Source organism: Notamacropus eugenii, chromosome X, assembly GCF_028372415.1.
Source record: "Notamacropus eugenii isolate mMacEug1 chromosome X, mMacEug1.pri_v2, whole genome shotgun sequence".
NCBI classification, from domain to species: Eukaryota; Metazoa; Chordata; class Mammalia; order Diprotodontia; family Macropodidae; genus Notamacropus; species Notamacropus eugenii.
The window spans coordinates 72394384-72410639 of record NC_092879.1 but is presented as its reverse complement, the minus strand read 5'-3'; positions in this window follow the sequence as shown (position 1 = coordinate 72410639).

Sequence of the window (16256 nt, the reverse complement as noted above, 5' to 3'; positions counted from 1 at the left end):
AAATATAAAATAACTGAAGAAACAAAAGTTCAAGGTTTTGAACATATCACTTTATTAAGCAAAGCATGCCAATTGCATAACAAATTGGGAACAGGCCTCAAATTGGCACTGGATCCCCAAATATGGGGAAGACAGATTTTTATGCATTAAAAGAAAACAACAGGATATGAACTATGATACAAGATTAGGTAATCTGATTTGTAATTGGAGGAAAGATTGGGGACTTTCTAAATTGGAAGGGGGGAACAAACAGGGGTAATTCCCTACGTGTCTGTAAACAATCAAAGGAACATGGAAGCAATCAGTGATCTATTTGTATGAGGTCAGTTTTCAGATAGCCTATATGGATTCCTTTATACATATAATTATGAGAAAACTCCTTGCATTGATCTTTGGATGTGACTAGGGTTCTGGTTAGCATAACCTAGGTCTTTGGTTAAGGGTCTCTAAGCAGCAGGGAGATGTGGTCCAGCTTCTCAGTCATGGAGGACTAGGTTCAATAAGGTTTTCTGTCCATTCCCAAGGTTGAATAAAGTTTTCTTAAATGACAGAAATTGGACTAGATTCCTAATGGAAGAGAAAAGGAATTGGGCAGGCTCCAGAATTGAGACACAAGATAGAGTTAATGCCATTTACTCCATTCCCACAATTTTCTCAATCATGTGACCAGGGTCAGAATTAGCAGGAGTGCAATAGCAGCTCCAGGTTCTTAAGTGATATCTCAGGGACTGTGTGTCTTGAGCTACTTGTGAGCTCGGCTGTGAAGGACCTTAAAGGCATCTAGTCTGATTCCATTATTTGACGAATGATAAAAAGAGGCCCAGAAATGTTATGTGCCTTACTGGAGATCACATAGCTAACATTTGAGAGAGGTCCATTTTATCTAGTCCCCTGCCCTGTTCACTGCCTTTGCTGCTCTAGGGATGGGTAGGTTGGGTTCTGGGTTAGTGTGGAGTCCCTCTAGGTTCTGGACCTATGTCTTTATGGAGACAGCTAGTGGTGGATTGTACCAAAAGAAATAGGAAATTTTACACATAGGATGCTCTGGGAGTCAGCTGGTTTAAGTATTGAAACTTTCCCTTTCCATAGAAGCTGGGAGCTATCTGAATCCCTTTTAGCACAAGGAGGCCTGGGGTAGGGGTGTGGGGGTGGTAGGGTTGGGGACGAGTTGGGACTGTGGGGGGGAACCCATGATCCCCAAAGCCCAGGGTTTTGCAAAGACTGTGCCCTTCAAGGGACTTCTTTAGTCCCCGTTTTAATAATAGCTATAATAATAATAGCATTTCCATAGTATTTAAAAAGCACTTTATATATGTTGTCTCATTTGATGTCACAACAACCCTGGGAGATAGGTATTATTATCCCCATTTTTTAGGTGAGGAAACTGAGGCTGATGGCGGTAAAGTGACTTGCATAGGATAACAGAGCTAGTGCCTGAGGCTGCATTCGAAGTCGGGTCTTCTGGACTTTCAGGCTGTAACCACTTTCAGGCAACAGGTCCTCAATGGCTCCTTCGTTACTTTTCTTTGGAAACGTGGAGACCTAGAGGCTGTGATTAGCTTTCCTCCCTCCCCCCACCCAACCCCCCAGGTCCGGGCAACGCGCCCTTTCCCCTCGGTTACCCTCTCTTCTCGCCTCCCGTAGCCTCTGCCTTTCTCCGAGCTCTGCCCCCGTCCCCGCCCCAGCACCCGCCCCCAGCCGGATACCGACCGGGTCGTAGCCCGGCGCTTTCATAGGGGGCCCCCGGAAGAGCGCGGGGCGCCGCTGTTCTGGCTGGTGCTCGGCCCGGCGGCGCGCTTCGCTTCCAGCTGCACCGGCAGCTGCTTCCCCAGCTTGTGGTGAGTGTTGGCCAAGTCCAGCCTGCGGCTGTCGCCCCCGCCTTGGGCTCCCAGGGAAAGCTGTCTCTTTGTTCCGCGCCGGGGGCAGGGACTGCCGCCGCGGCTTTTCGCTGGTCCCGGGCCGCCTCCCAGCGAGCGGCGCGTGCCACCAGCACCTTAGGGGCCCCGGGGCAGCCCCCGGGATACGCCCGCCAGGCGGGGACAGTTCTCGGGAGGGCTGGGGAGGAACTTAGCGTGCGAACAAACCGCAGCGGGGTTCGAGCGTCCCACTTGGGTCAGAGGCGGGGTATGAGAAGTTGGCGCCAAACACCGAAAAAGATGGGAAAAGTCTCCTGGTGATGTTGGGGGACCTGGGGAATTGCGCACCGTGTACAGGGACGGTCCCTGCGCTTGGGTGCATACTTGGACTTGTTTGCCTCGCGGTCCTAGTCAAACCCCGGGCTTGAACTTCTGCTCTCACCTTAGATCAGGGATCTAGAACTTTCAAAAAACAGTGGGGATAATTTGGAGCAACCCCCCAAGGCTTCTAAAGTGCTAGAAAATACCCCTCCCTACAAGGTCTCTATCCCAAAGAGATTTTAAAAAAAGGGAAAGGACCTCGGGAGGTGCAGAAAAACACTGGTAACAGCTCTTTTGGTAGTAGTAAAGAATTGCAAAGGACGAACAGAAAAATCTGGAAAGACTTACGGGAACTGATGCAAAGTAGAGTGAGGAGAAGTAGGAGACCACTGTGTCCAGTAAACCTAACATGGGGCAATGATCAACTGGGAAAAACAATGATCGAAAATAATTCCTAAGGACTTAGGATAAAAATGCTATCCAGTCTCCAAAGAAAGAACTGAAGGAGTCTGAGTGCAGATCAGACCATACTTTGAGAACTTTATATTTCTAACTTTTTCAGCAAAATACCTAACATGAAAATCTGTTTTGCATGATATCACATGTATAATTGATATATTCAGTTTTTTTGAAAATTTATTTATTTATTTATTCTCAATTTTGAACAATCACTTCTATAAGTCTTCAGTTTTCTCCCCCTCCCTCCCCGAGAAGGCATGCAATCTTATATGGGCTCTAGACACACATACTTTTTAAAAATTATAAGATACACTCTTTTTATCAGTTCGTTTATTTGTTTTCTACAATCAACTCCCATAAACCTGAAGATTTTCCCCCCTCCATTTCACCTCCCTCCCTCAGACGATACACAGTCTTCTTTGGGTTCTATAAATACATGCTTTTTAAAAAAAATTGTTTATTTGTTTTCTGTTTTCTGCAGTAAACTACTATAAGTCTGAAGTTTTCTCCCCCTCCCCCTCCCATCCCTTCCCCAGATGACATGCAATCTTCTATTTGCTCTACAAATACATAGTTTTTTTAAAAATAGATTTATTTATTTTCAGTTTTCTGTAATCAATTTCTATAGGTCTTAAGTTTTCTCCCCCTCCAACTACCCTTCCTTCCCCAGATGGCATGCAATCTTCTGTTGGCTCTACAAATACACACATTTTTAAAAAATTAGTTTGTTTTCAGTTTTCTAAAATAAAGTTTTATAAGTCTTAAGTTTTCTCCTCCTCCATCCCCCAGATGGCATGCAGTCTTCTATGGGCTCTACAAATACATACTTTTTAAAAATTAATTTATTTGTTTTCATTTTTCCACAATCAACTTCCATAGGTTTTAAGTTTTCTCCCCCTCCCTCCCTCAGAAGGCATGCAATCTTATATGGGCTCTAGACACACATACTTTTTTAAAATTAATTTATTTGTTTTCAGTTTTCCACAATCAACTTCCATAAGTCTTAAGTTTTCCCCCTTTCCCTTCCCCAGGTGGAACGCAATCTTTAATGCACTCTACAAATGCATTCTTTTTGTTTGAATTAATTTACTTGTTTTCACTTTTCTGTGATCAACTTCCATACATGTTAAGTTTTCTCCCCTACTCTCCCTGAGGTGGCATGCTATCTTATATGGGCTCTAGAAATAAATTCTTTTTTTTTTAATTAATGTATTTGTTTTCACTTGTTACAATCACCTTCCACAAATCTTAAGTTTTCTTTCCTTCCCTCTCCTCACCCTTCCCCAGATGGCATGCAATCTTCTATTTGCTCTACAAATACATACTTTTTAAAAAATAAATTTATTTATTTTCAGTTTTCTGCAATCAACTTCCATAACTCTAAAGGTTTCTCCCCCTCCTTCTCCCATCTGTTCCACAGATTGGCATGTAATCTTCTATTGGCTCTACAAACACATTCTCCTTGTAAAAATTAATGTGTTTTCAGTTTCCTACATTCAACAACTCTTTAAGTTTTCACCCAGTCCCTCCCACACATGTAATGTCATCTTTTAAGGACTCTACAAATACATTTTTAAAATTAACTTATTTCTTTTCAGTTTTGTACAATCAACTTCCATAAGTCTTAAGTTTCTTCCCCTCCCTCTTCTCTCTCTTATCCACATGGCATACAGTCTTCTATGGACTCTACAAATACATACTTTTTTTAAAAAATTAATTTACTTGGTGAAAACATATTCAATAAGAAAGTATATGTAGATCCTATATAGAATTATATGCCATCTTGGGGAGGGATGGGGGTAGTAGGGGTTAGGCGTGTGTCAGGGGTTAAAATCTAAATTTTATGGTGGTGATTGTAGAACATTAAAAAATTAATAAAATAAAAATTAAAAAAAAAAGATAAACAGTACTATTAATAAAATCTCCAGGAACATTAATGTACTTAAAACAACAAACTTTCCCAATTACTATGAAGATGACTGTGAGTTACCATTGATCCATATGAATTTTTCATAGGACACCCACTTGGTATCATTCTATAATAGTTTGTAAAACTCTTTACACCTGAAAATAAAACTCTTTTAAATAGTAAAAAAAAAAAAATGTTTTCAGTTATCCATAGTGAACTTCCATGAGTCTTAAGTATTCTCCCCCTCCCTCCCTAAGAAGGCATGCAGTCTTATTTGGGCTATATACATACATACTTTTTTAAAATTAATGTGTTTGTTTTCAGTTTTCCACAATTAACTTCCATAACTTTTAAGTTTTCCCCCTCTCCTCCCTCAAGTAGAATGCAGTCTTTCATGCACTCTACAAGTGGCATTCTTTTTGTTTGAATTAATGCATTTGTTTTCACTTTTCTGTAATCAACTTCCACAAATCTTAAGTTTTCTCCCCCTCCATCCCCCAGATGGCATATGGGCTCTATACATACATAATTTTTTAAAATTAATTTATTTCTTTTTACTTTTCAACAATCAACTTCCATAAACCTTAAGTTTTCTCCCTCTCCCTCTCCCCTCCCTCCCTCATATGGCATACAATCTTCTATGGTCTCTACAAATATGTACTTTTTCTAAAAATTAATTTGTTTTCACTTTTCTGCAGTCAACTTCCAAAAATCTTGAATCTTCTCCCCCTCCCTCTCCCCTCCCTTCTTCAGATCGTAGACAGTCTTTTATGGGTTCTACAAATTCTTACTTTTTAAAAAAAATTAATTTATTTGTTTTCAGTTTTCCACAATCAACTTCCATAGATCTTAAGTTCTCTCTCTCTCCTTCCCCCAGATGGCATGGAATCTTATATGGGCTCTACAAATACATTCTTTTTTAAAATTAGTTTATTTGTTTTTACTTTTCTGCAGTCTACTTCCATAAACCTTAAGTTTTCTACCCCTCCCTCTCCCCTCCCTCCCTCAGATGGTATACAGTCTTCTACAAGTTCTACAAATACATACTTTTAAAAAAATATTGTTTATTTGTTTTCAGTTTTCTGCAGTAAACTTCTATAAGTCTTAAGTTTTCTCCCCCTCCCCCTCCCATCCCTTCCCCAAATAGCATGTAATCTTCTGTTGGCTCTACAAATGCACTCTCTTTTTGAAAATTTGTTTTCAGTTTTCCACATTCAACTTCCATAACTCTTAAATGTTCTCCCCCTCTCTCCCACACATGTAATGCAGTCTTTTAAGGACTCTACAAATACATACTTTTAAAAAACTAATTTATTTGTTTTCAGTTTTCTACAGTCAACTCCTATAAGTCTTAAGTTTTCTCCTCCTCTCTCTCCCAGAAGGCATGCAATCTTATATGGGCTCTACAATACATACTTTTAAAAAATTTGTTTGTTTTCAGTTTTCTACAGTCACATTCCATAAATCTTAAGTTTTCTCTCTCTCTCCTCCCTCCCTCAGATGGTATACAATCTTCTATGGGTTCTACAAGTACATACATTTTTTAAAAATTCGTTTGTTAGTTTTCAGTTTTCTACAATCAATTTCTGTAGGTCTTAAGTTTTCTCCCCCTCCAACTCCCCTTCCTTCCCCTGATGGCATGCAGTCCTCTATGAACTCTACATATACGTACTTTTTAAAAAAAATTTATTTTTTTTCAGTTTTGTGCAATCAACTTCCACAAGTATTGTTTTCTCCCCCTCCCTCTCCCATCCCTTCCCCAGATGGCATGCAATCTTCTGTTGGCTCTACAAATACATACATTTTTTAAAAATTAGTTTATTTGTCTTCACTTTTCTGCAATCTACTTGTATAAGTCTTAAGTTTTCTCCTCCTCCATCCCCTAGATGGCATGCAGTCTTCTATGGGCTCTACAAACACATACTTTTTTAGAAAATTAATTTATTTCTTTTCAGTTTTCTACAGTCAATTTCCATATGTCTTAAGTTTTCTCGCCCTCCTTCTCCCGTGTCCCTTCCTTAGACGGCATGCAGTCTTTGATGCTCTCTACAAACACATACTTTTTTAGAAAATTAATTTATTGTTTTCAGTTTTCTGCAGTCAACTTGCCATAAGTCTTGTTTTCTCCCCCAGAAGGCATGCAATCGTATATGGGCTCTACACATACCTACTTTTTACAAATTAATTTGTTTTCACTTTTCTACAATCAACTCCCATAAATCTTACCTGTCCTCCCCTTCTCTCTCCCCTCCCTCCCTCAGATGGTGTACAGTCTTCTGTGAGTTCTACAAATATATATTTTTTTTAAAAAATTATTTTTTTTTTCAGTTTTCTACAATTAACCTCTATAAGTCTTTAGTTTTCTCCACCTCCCTCTCCCATACCTTCCCCAGATGCCATGCAATCTTCTATGGCCTCTACAAATACATACTCTTTATAAAATTAATTTATTTGTATTTAATTTTCAGCAATCAACTTCCATAAACCTTATGTTTTCTCCCCCTCTTTCTCCCCTCTCTTCTCCGTCAGATGGGATACTATCTTCTATGGGTTCTACAAATACATATTTAAAAAAGAAATTATTTTATTTGTTTTCAGTTTTCTGGAATCAACATTCATAAGTCCTAAATATTCTTCCCCTCCCTCCCTGATATGGCATGCAATCTTATATGGGCTCTACAAATACATAATTCTTTTTAAAAACTAATTTATTTGTTTTCAATTTTCTGCAATCAACTTCCATAAGTCTTACGTTTTCTCCCCCTCCCTCTCCTATCCCTTCCCCAGACGGCATGCAATCTTCTCTTGGCTCTACAAATGCACTCTCTTTTTAAAAATTAATTTCTTTGTTTACACTTTCCTACAATCAACTCCTATGAATCTTAATTTTTCTGCCCCTCCCTCCCCGAGGTGGAATGCAGTCTTTTATGAACTCTAGAGACTCATTCTTTTTTTTTTTAAATTAATTTACTTGTTTTTAGTTTTCTACAATCAGTTTCCATAAGTGTTAAGTTTTCTCCCCATCCCTACCTCGGAAGGCTTCCAATCTTATATGGGCTGTACAGTCCATACCTTTCCAAAATTGGTTTGTTTTCAGTTTTCCACGAGTCTTACATTTCCTTCCCTGCCCTCTCCCCTCCCTACCTCAGATGGCCTACAATAGTCTATGGATTCTACAAATGCACAGTTTTTAAAAAAAATTAATTTATTTGTTTTCAGTTTTCTGCAGTCAACTTCCATAAGTCTTAAGTTTTCTCCCCCTCCCTCTCCCATCTCTTCCCCAGATGGCATATAATCTTCTATTGGTTCTACAAATGCATTCTCTTTTTAAAAATTAATTTATTTTTTTCAGTTTTCTACATTCAAATTCCATAACTCTGAAGTTTTCTCCTCCTCCCTCCCACACATGTAATTCAGTCTTTTAAGGACTCTACAAATACATACTTTTAAAAAATTAATTTATTTGTTTTCAGTTTTCTACAATCAACTTCCTTAAGTCTTCAGTTTTCTCCCCCTCCCTCTGCCAGAATGCATGCAATCTTATATGGGCTCTAGAAATACATTTTTTTTAATAATTAGTGTATTTGTTTTTACTTTTTACGATCACCTTCCACAAATCTTAAGTTTTCTCTCCCTCCCTCCCCTCTCCCTTCCCCAGATGGTATGCAATCTTCTATTGGCTCTACAAATACATAGTTTTTTTTTTTTAAATAAATTTATTTATTTTCAGTTTTCTGCAATCACCTTCCATAAGTCTTAAAGTTTCTCCCCCTTCTTCTCCCATCTCTTCCGCAGATTGGCATGTAATCTTCTATTGGCTCTACAAATGCATTCTCCTTTTAAAAATTAATTTATTTGTTTTCAGTTTTTGACATTCAACTTCCATAAGTCTTAAGGTTTCACCCTCTCCCTCTCCCCTCCGTTCCCTAGATGGCATACAATCATCTATGGACTCTGCAAATACATACTTTTTTTAAAAAATTAATTTATTTGTTTTCACTTTTCTACAGTCAACCTCGCAAAATCTTGAGTCTTCTCCCCCTTCTTCTCCCCTCCCTTCCTCAGATCATAAACAATCTTCTATGGGTTCTACAAATTCTTGCTTTCTAAAAAAATTAATTTATTTGTTTTCAGTTTTCCACAATCAACTTCCATAGGTCTTAAGTTCTCTCTCTCCTTCCCCCAGATGGCATGGAATCTTATATGGGCTCTACAAATACATTCTTTTTTTAAATTAGTCTATTTTTTTTTACTTTTCTGCAGTCTACTTCCATAAAATTTAAGTCTTCTCCCCCTCCTCTCCCCTCCCTTCCTCAGGTGGCGTGCAATCTTCTAGTGGCTCTACAAATACATACTTTTTAAAAACATTAATTTATTTCTTTTCAGTTTTCTGCAATCAACTTCCATAAGTCTTAAGTTTTCTCCCTCTCCCTTCCTGTGAAGGCATCCAATCTTATATGGGCTCTACAATACATACTCTTCAAAAATTTGTTTGTTTTCAGTTTTCTACACTCAGCTTCCATAAGTGTTAAATTTCCTTCTTCCCTCTCCCCTTTCCCCTCAGATGACATACAATATTCTATGGACTCTACAAATACTTAATTTTTTAAAAAATTTATTTATTTGTTTTCAGTTTTCTTTAATCAGCTTCCATAAGTCTTAAGTTTTCTCCCCCTCCATACCCCAGATGTCATGCAATCTTATATGGGCTCTACATATATATAATTTTTTAAAATTAATTTATTTGTTTTTACTTTTCAACAATCAACTTCCATAAACCTTAAGTTTTCTCCTTCTCCCTCTCCCCTCTCTTCCTCAGATGGGATACAATCATCTATGGGTTCTACAAATATGTATTTTTTTAAAAAATTAATTTATTTGTTTTCAGTTTTGTGCAGTCAATATCCATAAGTCTTAAATTTCCTTCCCCTCCTTCCCCCACGTGGCATGCAGTCTTATATGGGCTCTACAAATACATAACTTTTAAAAATTAATTTATTTGTTTTCAGTTTTCTGCAATCAACTTCCGTAAATCTTAACGTTTTCTCTCCTTCCCTCTCCCATCTCTTCCCCAGATGGCATATAATCTTCTATTGGTTCTACAAATGCATTCTCTTTTTAAAAATTAATTTATTTTTTTCAGTTTTCTACATTCAAATTCCATAACTCTGAAGTTTTCTCCTCCTCCCTCCCACACATGTAATTCAGTCTTTTAAGGACTCTACAAATACATACTTTTAAAAAATTAATTTATTTGTTTTCCATTTTCTGCAATCAACTTCCGTAAGTCTTAAGTTTCCCCCCTCCCTCCCCCAGAAGGCATGCAATCTTATATGAGCTCTACACATACATGCTTTTATAAATTAATTTATTTGTTTTCAGTTTTCCACAGTCAACTTCCATGGGTTTTAAGTTTTCTCCCCCTCCCTCCCTCAGAAGGCATGCAATATTATATGGGCTCTACTCACACATCGTTTTTTAAAATTTATTTATTTGTTTTCAGTTTTCTACAATCAACTTCCATAAGTCTTAAGTTTCTCCCTCTCCCTCTTCCCTCCCTTCTCCAGATGGCATACAGTCTTCTATGGACTCTACAAATACATACTTTTTTTAAAAAAAATTAATTTACTTCTTTTCAATTTTCTACAGTCAACTTCCATCTGTCTTAAGTTTCTTCCCCCTCCGTCCCTCAGAAAGCATGCAATCCTATATGGGCTCTATACATACATACTTTTTTAAAATGAATATGTTTGTTTTCAGTTTTCCACAATCAACTTCCCTAAGTCTTAAGTTTCCCCCTCAACCCCGCTCCGTTCCCCAGGTGGAATGCTGTCTTTCATGCACTCTGCAAATGCATTCTTTTTTTAAAAAATTAATTTATTTGTTTTCCCTTTTCTGCAATCAACTTCCATAAGTCTTAATTTCCTACCCTTCCCTCTCCCCAGACGTCATGCAATTTTATATGGGCTCTACTCATACATACTTTTTATAAACTAATTTCTTTTCAGTTTTCTACATTCAACTTCCGTTAAGTCTTAAGTTTTCTCCCCCTCCTTCTCCCGTCCGTTCCCTAGATGACATCCAATCTTCTGTGGACTCTGCAAATACATACTTTTTTTAAAAAATGAATTTATATGTTTTCAGTTTTCCCAATCAATATCCATAGCTCTTACATTTTTTCTCCTTCCCCCACATGGTATGGAATCTTATATGGGCTCTACAAATACATTCTTTTTTAAAATTAATTTATTTGTATTTACTTCTCTGCATTCTACTTTCTTAAACCTTAAGTTTTCTACCCTTCCCTCTCCCATCACTTCCCCAGATGGCATGCAGTCTTCCATTGACTCTACAAATACATACTTTTTTTTAAAAAATTAATTTATTTCTTTTCAGTTTTCTGCATTCAGCTTACATAAGTCTTAATTTTTCTCCCCCTCCCTCTTGCATCCCTTCTCCAGATGGCATGCAGTCTTCTATTGGCTCTACAAATGCACTCTCTTTTTAAAAATTAATTTATTTGTTTTCACTTTTCTACATTCAACTTCCATAACTCTTAAATTTTCTCCCCCTCCCTTCCACACATGTAATGCAGTCTTTTAAGGACTCTACAATACATACTTTTAAAAAATTAATTTATTTGTTTTCCATTTTCTACAGTCAGCTTCCATAAATCTTAAGTTTTCTCCCTCTTCCTCTCCCTCAGATGCTATACAATCTTCTAGGGGGTCTACAAGTACATACATTTTCAAAAAATTCATTTATTTGTTTTCACTTTTCTGCAATCAGCTCCCATAAATCTGAAGTTTTCTCCCTCTCCATTTCACCTCCCTCCCTCAGATGGTGTACAGTCTTCTATGGGTTCTATAAATATATACTTTTAAATAAAATTGTTTATTTGTTTTCAGTTTTCTGCAATAAACTTCTATAAGTATTGTTTTTCTCCCCCTCCCTCTCGCATCCCTTCCCCAGATGGCATGTAATTTTCTATTGACTCTACAAATACATACATTTTTTAAAAATTAGTTTATTTGTTTTCAGTGTTCTGCAGTAAATTTCTATAAGTCTTAAGTTTTCTCCCTCTTTGTCCTCCAGATGGCATGCAATCTTCTATGGGCTCTACAAATACATACTTTTAAAAAAATTAATGTATTTCTTTTTAGTTTTCTATAGTCAATTTCCATAAGTCAAGTTTTCTCACCCTCCCTCTCCCGTCTCCCTTCCTCAGATGGCATGCAATCTTCATTGCCCTCTACAAACGCATACTTTTTTTAAAAAATCAATTTATTGTTTTCAGTTTTCTTCATTAAACCTCTATAAGTTTTTAGTTTTTTCCACTTCCTTCTCCCATCCCTCCCCCAGATGGCATGCAAGCTTCTATGGGCTCTACAAATACATACTTTTTAAAAAATTGATTTGTTTTCAGTTTTCTACAGTCAGTTTCTGTAAGTCTTAAATTTTCTCCCCCTCCCTTCCCTAGATGGTATGCAATCTTATACGGACTCTGCATATACATTCTTTTTTAAAATTAATTTTTTTTCTTTTCAGCAATCAACTTCCATAAATCTTGAGTTTTCTTCCTCTCCCTCCCCCAGAAAACATGCAGTCTTATATGGGCTCTACACATACATAGTTTTTAAAATTTAATTTGTTAGTTTTCAGTGTTCTACAGTGAACTTCCATAAGTCTTAAATTTTCTCCCCTGCCCTCTCCCTTCCCTTTACTGGATGGCATACAATATTCTATGGACTCTACAAATACGTACTTTTTTTAAAGATGAATTTATTTGTTTTCAGTTTTCTACAGTCAACTTCCATAAATCTTATGTTTCTCCTCCTCCGCCTTCCCTCCCTTTCCCAGATGGCGTACAGTCTTCTTTGGACTCTACAAATACATACTGTTTTTTAAAAATTAATTTACTTCTTTTCAGTTTTCTGCGATCATCTTCCGTAAGTCTCAAATTTTCTTCCCCTTCATTTCCCAGATGGCATGCAATCTTATATGGGCTCCTCATATACATTCTTTTTTTAAATTACTTTATTTTTTTCACTTTTCTACAATCAACTTCCATAACTCTTAAGTTTTCTCCCCCTCCATCCCCAAGATGGCTTGCAATCTTATATGGGCTCTACATATACGTTCTTTTTTCAAACTACTTTATTTTCACTTTTCTACAATCAACTTCCATAAATCTTAAGTTTTCTCCCCGTTCTCCTCCCCTCCGTCCCTAAGATGATGTCCAGTCTTCTATGGGTTCTAGAAATACATACTTTTTAAAAAAATCATTTATTTGTTTTCAGTTTTGTCCAATAAACTTCCGTAAGTCTTAAGTTTTCTCCCCCCCCCCCCAATCCCTTTCCCAGATGGCATGCAATCTTCTATTAGCTGTACAAATGCATTCTTTTTTTTAAAATTAATTTATTTCTTTTCAGTTTTCCACAATCAGCTTCCATATGTCTTAAGTTTTCTCCTCCTCCATCCCCCAGATGGCTTGCAATCTTATATGTGCTCTATATATACATTCTTTTTTTTAAAATTAGTTTATTTGTTTTCAGTTTTCTGTAATCAGCTTCCCTAAGTCTTAAGTTTTCTCCCCATCCTTTCCCCTGATGGCATGCAACCTTCTATGGTCTCTACATATACATGCTTTTTTAAAAAAATTAATTAATTTTTTTTTCAGTTTTCTACAATTAACTTCCATAAGTCTTAAGTTTTCTCCCTGTCCCTCCCCCAGAAGACATACAATCTTATATGGGGTCTACTTATACATAGTTTTTAAAAATTAATTTGTTTGTTTTCAGTTTTTACCTTCAACTTCCATCAGTGTTAAGTTTTCTCCCCCTCCCTCTCCCCTCCCTTCCCCAGATGGCATACTATTCTATGGACTCTGGAAATGCATGCTTCTTTTTTTTTAAAAAATTAATTTATTTGTTTTCATTTTTCTACAATCAACTTCCATAAGTCTTAAGTTTTTTCCCTTCCTTCCCCCAGATGGCATGCAATCTTATATGGGCTCTAGAAACACATTCTTTTTTTAAATTAGTTTATTTGTTTTCACTTTTCTACAGTCAACTTCCATAAGTCTTAAATTTTCTACCCCTCTCTCCCTGAGATGGAATGCCGTCTTTTATGGGCTCTACAAATACATCGTTTCGTAAAAATTGGTTCATTTTTTTCAGTTTTCTACAATCAACTTCCATAAGTCTTAAGTTTTCTCCCTCTCCATCCCCCAGATGGAATGCAGTCTTATATGAGCTCTACAAATACATTCTTTTTTTAAAATTAGTTTATTTGTTTCACTTTTCTACAATCCACTTCCATAAATCTGCAGTTTTCTCCCCCTCCCTGTCCCCTCCCTTCCTCAGATGGCATACAATCTTCTATGGACTCTGGAAATACATACTTTTTAAAAAATTAATTCACTTGTTTTCAGTTTTCTGTAATCAGCTTCCATAAGTCTTATGTTTTCTCCCCTTACCTCCCCCACATGGAATGCAGTCTTTTAAGGATTCTACAGATGCCTTCTTTTTAAAATTAATTTATTTGTTTTCAGTTTTCTGTAATCAACTTCCATAAGATATAAGTTTTCTCCCCCTCCATCCCCCAGATGGCATTGAATCTTATATGGGCTCTACTCATAGTTACTTTTTTGAAATTAATTTATTTGTGTTCAGTTATCTGCAATCAGCTTCCATAAATCTTACATTTTCTCCCCTTCCCTTTTTCCATCCCTTCCCCAAGTGGGTATGCAATCTTCTGTTTCCTCTACAAATCCATCAGTTTTTTAAAAATTATTTTATTTTTTTTTTCAGTTTTCAGCAATCAACTTTCATTAGTCTTAAGTTTTCTCCCCCTCCCTCTCCCAGCTGGAATTTGGTCTTATATGTGTTGTATACATACATTCTTTTTAAAAAATTATTTTGTTTTCAGTTTTCCACAAACAATTTCCATAAATCTTAAGGTTTCTCCCCCTCCCTTCCCCCTCCCTCCCACAGATGAACTGCAGTCTTATACGAATTCTACAAATACCTTCTTGTTTTTAATTATTTGTTTTCAATTTTCTACATTCACTTCCTTTAGTCTTAAATTTTCTCCTCCTCCGTCTCCCTTCCCTCCCCCAGAGCACACGCAGTTTTATATGGACTTTACAAATACATTCCTTTCTAAAATTAATTTATTTGTTTTCAATTTTCTAAAATCAGCTTCCATAAGTCTTGATTTTTCTCCCCTTGATGGCATGTGATCTTCCATGGGCTGTACACATACATTCTTAGGGTTTTTTCATTTAATTTACTTGTTTTCTGTTTTCTAGAATCACTTGCATAAATCTTAAGTTTTCTTCCCTCCCTACCCAAGATGACATGGAGATCTCATATGGACTCTACACATACAATCTTATTAAAGACATTTTCATATTAGTCACATTGCATAGAGGAATTATAAGAAGTTGGCAAACCATGAGAAAAAAACAGCATGAAACTTTATTATTTATGTATTTCTTAGCCCTGATTGATGGAGGGGCACGAGTGAAGGAGAAAATTAGGAACTCAGAATTGGAAAAAAGGTTAAAAGTAATGACTTTGCAAAAATATTTTAAATACAAAAATGTTTTACTAACTCCTTTCCTTTGTTATCTTCTCTAGGCTTCACCAGAGTCCCCTGAAGTTCCATGACACAGAAAAAGGTAAAAACCCTGCCCTAGTCCAGGCCAAGCTGTTAGCTCCTTTTTCTGAGGCAATTCCTCAACCAATCAGCAAACATTTACTGCACAGTCACTGATTTAGAGCAGTGTATTAGCATCTGGGGGTACGTACATAGACAGTATAGTTCCTTCTTCCCCGAGTTTACTATGTGGTAAGGGAGATGATGAACACATTTAAGTAACCATATAAGGCTGTGAATGATTATTAGTACAGACAAGTGCTAGACGTGTTGAGAAGATGGAGAAATTACTTTGGAGAAGCTGTCATGGAGAAAGTGAGTTTTTGATGATTCTCACAAAGAAAAGGAAACGTTAATTTAAGCAGAAATGAGCGAATGATGTAAGAAAAGACTAAAATGGGGACAGGAATGAAACCAGCTTGCATAGAAGTGAGAGTTTGTGTGGGAGATAAGATTGGAGAGCTTGGTTTGGCCCAAATTGTGAAGGGTCAGGAATGCCTGACTAATGTTTGGATACTTATTGAATCCATCGTTTTTATCCTGCAGTGACATGATAGGCCTCTCTCCACTTCCTCCCTCACCCCCAATCCTCCCTTTTTGGGATAGACTTAGTTGAATTGTATAGGTCTGAGGACCATTAAAGCTGGGAGATTTCAGACACTTATTCTCAAGTATAAAGAGTTAGCTTAAAGTAAAGACAGGAAAGCTATTTGATCCTTCCTTGTCCAGGGTAGCTAAAAGAGGTTGTGGGACTTGAAGTCGCCACTAGCAAGAGAAATCAGACTTCTCCAGAATTATGACAAAATAAAAACCTGAGTTGAGAAGGGATGAGCTCAGAGTACTGGACTATTGAATTAATGAAATTTCTTAATGAGACCTGTTTTAAACTAGACTATGTTGGACTCTGTAACGAACCCCATATTCATGTAATTTGTGTATCTGTATACGTACCTGTTTGTAGCCTGACTTTTCTCCTCCTTTGGTAAAATGCAGTTCCTTGTATTGTGTTATTCAGCTGAATGTGATGTGCCTCTCGAATCAAACTGAAC